Here is a 5,568-nt window from a genome sequence, read left to right on the forward strand (position 1 = left end):
TAATTCTCTCCCCCATCCCACTGGGGCTGGGGAGAGTGAGTGAATGGCTGTGTGGTGCTTAGCTGCTGACTGGGGCTAAACTACAACAATACAACCCCCTTACATTTTTTTATATATATATATATATGTCTCTCTCTATATATATACACTGTTTCCATGGAGAAAGGCTAGTCTGATCCAAAGGTGTTGATCTTTTTCAGGTTAGACAACCACCTTGCACCTACATGTGATTATTACCACTTTGCAGATTGGGCACCTGACAGACAGCATGTTAGATTATCTGAATCTTTCAAATAGTTGCAGACTTCTATCTTAGTTTTACTGTTTTTACGCAATTATACCAGAGACAGATAATACAAAATATTTCACTTCCTACCTGAAACAGGGTAGTCTTGTGGTGTATCTCCATGCAAAGCAAACAGAATGAATTGCGTTTTTCTTTCAAATCAAGCAGGTTTGTAGTAACTTGGATGTAAGGGAAATAGGATATATTTCTCAAATATGTTTCTCGTACAGGCCTGTCATTTGTTATTTTGAGACAAACTCAATACCTCCCCATTTCCAATATCAACAGAAGGTCTTTGTGGGTCCACTTTAAATTAACAAAGAATATGCTTCAGGTAGTCAACATCAAAAGCACTAAAGGTATTGTGACAAAAAGGAACAGAGGATATTGAGGACAGATTGTTTTAGTTAACAGTTCTGTTAACCAAACAAGTAATTATTTAGATCCAGAACTGAACCAGCTCCTTCTTTTAAAAAGGATTTAGTACTTAATCATTATCAAACTTTTCTCTGTGTTGGGGAGTACACCATTTAAAATATGTCATAGTTTATATTCCTTCTCGGGTTCTCTGGCTTACATCAAGTCCAAATAACCATAAAGCAACTTATACTGGCAGGGAAATGTAGTTCTTTGACCTTGTGTAGGAACTTCTATGCAATTTTGTGCTTACTACACTCTTTTGTAGACTATTTAAAAAATATTCAACATAACTACCATAAATGTGTAATCAGAGATACCGATTACTCCAATTCCTCTCAAAGGAAATAATCTTGCTTTAGCTTAATTTTACAGCAGGGCACGTGTTGTTTAAGGTAAACCGTTCTACACAAGACTAGTCATTTAGATCTGTACCAGTAAGACAACTACATGCAGACAGCTGACGAGGGTCATGTGCATTTGGTTAATGTATACACACAGAGCTGAGGCTACTGCATGTCCCAGGTGTTTTGGTCTCTTTCCTATATGGGCATTTCTGTGGGTGGTAGGGGGCAGAAGGAGAAGCATTTAACCATTTTGGTGGGGCATTTTGGAAGCTTGTTTAGAACAGCGACTCTGACCAGGCTGACCGATATCTTGCTAATTCTGACTGCACAAGTGCTATTGTTTGGCCAGTCTTTCATGCACAATGATGTCCTGTGCAGGGACAGCAAGCCTTGACACAGCCATGTCACACAAAAATCACCAAGCGTGTGCTATAGAAGTCCATGCAGCCTTTCTGAAGAGAAAGGTGGGATCCTTGTGTGAGTCTATGGATGGTTAGGATTTTAAGTCAGAACCTGATATTGTAGGCCAACTGTTTGATCCAGAAAATAAAAAGGTACAGAAGAAGCAAGAACGCCAATTTGGAATCATACCTGTAGTATCACCATCAGTGCGATGCATTTGTGTGACATTTAGGGAGCTGTTAAACAGAAAGGTTGCATACAGATTTTTTCAAACAGTTTGAGAAGAAGCAACATTATAACACAAATCCAGTGTGCATCTATAATAGTAAACATTCATATAACGATTCATTTATTAGGCACTTTTTGAAAAGTGTGCAAAGCATGAAGAATACTACCTGCACTAAAATAATCTGACACAAATAGATGTTATGGAAAGCATTTAGAACTTAAAATAAATATGTTTATGTTTCACCTTTTTAATTTCTACTTTTCTGTTCAAAGTTAATTACTCATATAATAATAAATAGAGCTGATCAAACAATTAGATTTAAGTTTTTGGTTTAGCCAAAAGTATCGTGGACCTGGGAACTGAGAAAATAGATATATTTGTTGATTTCAGCTTCATTTGTGCAAGTGCATATAACTGTACAAGTTTGCAGTTAAAACAGCCCAAAATCTTCTTGAAATTTAGTTGAACTAAAAATAAAGTAGTCAGAATACGTTAAAAATATATCATTGAGAAAGTAGCATTAGGTGCATTTTAATAACTATCACAGACAAAGGGGTTAAATCTTCTATTTTATCAATATTAAATTTGTTGAAAACTGAACATCATCACTACACTTTGGAACCCAGATATGTTAAAGTTTCATTCAGCAAAAAAAATAAGTTTCAACATCTCCCAGAGATTAATATGGTCAAGTAATCTTTGCTGGTTTTATGAGCTAAAATTTTTTGCAAGTTATTTAATATAAGATCTTTCCATAATACTTTCTGCTTTGCTTGGCTGAGGGTTTTCATCAGTTTTAATGAAGAAACTGTCAATTTTGGAAAAAGTTAAACCAAGTGTATTGTGAAAATATTTTTCATACTGTTAAGGTTAGGCAATAAAATTGATAGTGCATTATATAGTGGGGTTAAGGTAAACCAGGAAGTATTGCCAAAACTCTTGGTTACTCCATAATATATGAGGATTGAATTCAACTTAAAAAAATGATGCTGACATAAAAGCCTTTAAAAAAGTGAAGAAAATAAAAAAGATCAATACTGATAAGTAATAAGTTTTATCAGTATTGCTTCTTTTCAGTTTCTTTCTGTTTTAAAGAAAAAAAAAAGAGGAAGAGTTTTTTTATCTTTTTTTATGCCTAAATAAAATGAACCAGTATGACAGAAAATTTCCTTTTAAGGAAAGTTGTGCCTTCATTCCTATACAGGTATCTTTATAGTATACAGCAATGCGTATTTATGTGCCACTAAGACTGTCCCTTTATTATTTCCCTCTATTAAGTGGCTTTGTTAGCTACAGGTCGTATAGATATATCATCCTTACCTAACTGCAGACTGCTGACACTTGTGCTTTCAGTACTCTTCCACATCTGCCCATTTGGGGGATAGCAGGGCAGGAGTTGCACAAGCTTCGTCTCTCAGTTCCGAGTGCAGACTGGGATGCGGCTGGCTGTGCGCATCCCGCTTGGTGGGAGTCAGAGCCATGTGAGCAGCGCTGGCAGGCTCTGCCATTGAGCCCTAGGGATGCACACACCAGAAAAGCTGGCAGGGTACAGGTTAGTGAGAGAAGGAACTGACAAAGCTGAGTGCTTGCTACTGGACTGGAATAAGGAAAAACAACAAATTCCAGTGTCTCCAAAGGGCAAGCATGTGAAAAGATGTGTATTTTGGGATTATCATTGGTGTAGGGAGAGACCACAGTGTCCATTCGCAGTACATGATGTGTCTCAACACACACTCTCAGCAAGATCCCAGCTCGCCTGGGCAGGTGGCAATGTCTGGATGCTGGACAGGTGGGCGGGTGGTGGCATTGGCATCCAGACCAGCCATGGGGGACTCCTTGGTTAGCAGGAGAAGTGTGGGTGGGCAGAAAGGCCAGTGTCATTCTGGAGGCCTATACAAGGACAGCTTGAGTCATTAGTCAGAGGACACAGCATGTTGCTAATTACTGTGTTAAAAAGAGACATTGGTTCACTGCTTAAAAACATGAGGCCAGCTTTTCTTCCTTCTGACAACTTCAGCACTGTCTTTGTTGGCAGCTTAATTCATGTAACATAGCTGAACCAAATGTTCACAAATTCTAGCCGCCTTAAAAGTTTCACAAAGAACTGTTTGCTGCCTCTTGGCTGCTGTATTGTTCTTCTTTCAAACTCTGTAAATCAGGGATAAATGTGTAAGTGAGAAGAATCCCTAACCAGTTTTTATCTCCTTAGTGTCTCTAAAAAGGAGTTACGCACCTGTGGTAATGAAGTAAGTTTTCTCACGCTACATCTAGAAGTTTTTTTGTAGTTACCTGATGCCAAGCATTTCAGTTTCAAGTATCAATGCCTTTTCTATCTTTTCTGCATATTTTGATATGTTACATCTTCACCAAAACGATAGCTGAGAAACTGCTGATTTTCTTCTGCTCAGGTAAATATTTTAAGTTTTTTTTTTCATTTGCCAAAAAGTTAAATAGCAATAAATTACAAATTCTCCTATTATAATTTGAGTTGTATCTTACATTCTTTATCTAAATGTTGTCTGCTCAGCTACTGCAGCTTAAATGCAGAATAGCATTTAATTGAACTAGGAGAATAACTTTATTTTTCAACTTATCATTGAAGTGTTATCCCTGAATGGGGCAAAACATGTACTAGTATTAGGATTCCACAGGGAACAGCAAATTAATGTTGGCTCAGGTAAATTAATGAAATTTTACTTTTAAGTATTATGTCTTATGTAAAAGGACTGAAGAAGCATTTGCTGAACATTAGGGGACAAGATACTTGTGTGCTGTAAACTGGTGAGATCAATTTACTGAAATGCCAAGAAATGCAAGCTGATGAGCAGGCGTAGAAAGCTTTCATGCTGAGTGCTAAAAAAGGAGAATAAATGTACCTTTGATTCAGGAAGACTGATAGAATAGGAAGAAAATGCCTAGTTTAGAATAGAAATGTAGTTTTCAGAATATGAATAACATTTTTAATAAAAACTATTCTCAATTTTTCAGTACAAATATTCATCATTTGTAGAATTAGTTATTAATAATATTGTTCATTTTCACCTGGTTTTCATTACCCATAAATGCCATAGGCTTTACCTGTGGAATAGCAGTACGTGGCAAAAGCGTATCTGCTGAAACTTAATTTTTCTTTTTAAAAATACATTACTTGTGAGATTTGAGATAAATTTAAAGCTCTTCCAGACAGCTGAAATTCTCAGATTTTGTTGATCTGTTTTCCATAAGATCCATTAATTCTATAAAAAGATTTCAGTATCCTTCTAATGTGGAGTATAAGAATGAGTTTTGATACTTTTCAGTAACTGTCAGCCTTCTGGACGAGTTTTAGTTTTGAAAACTAGCAATCAGCTACAGCAAGAGAGCTCATGTAGATGGGCCTTACATGTTTGTGTCTGCTTAGTGGAAATGTGTTCAGAATCGCTCATGCCAGTGTGCTTTCTGTCTAACACATATGAACCATCTGTTAACAATATCTTTATAAAACCGGTATTAGGATTATTCTTGATTAGCAGCATTGCTTGCTCCCTTAATTCTTTCCAAATACTATCAGCCCTGATAGCTCAGTACATCACTGTATCTACTGCATTGGTGCACTTGTGGAAATGTTATTTATTGTAGCCAATTTTTAGTAGGGACTTTTTGCATGGGAAAAATAAAAAACCTAGATAATACAAAACAAGCTTCAGAGTGGGTTCATAATGTATTTCTTTTTTTAGAGTTGAGCAGCAAAGCCATATTGTTATCTGAATTGAAGCATAGACTTGTATTTATAAAGAAATTATTAATAAAGTGAAAAAATTTACTTCTTTAAATATACTTAGCAAATTGTGATCTATTTATGATAAATCTGCCTATGACATATGCAGAGAAAAGACATTTGCTGAGGA

This window comes from Phalacrocorax carbo, chromosome Z (genome assembly GCF_963921805.1).
Source record: "Phalacrocorax carbo chromosome Z, bPhaCar2.1, whole genome shotgun sequence".
NCBI lineage: Eukaryota > Metazoa > Chordata > Aves > Suliformes > Phalacrocoracidae > Phalacrocorax > Phalacrocorax carbo.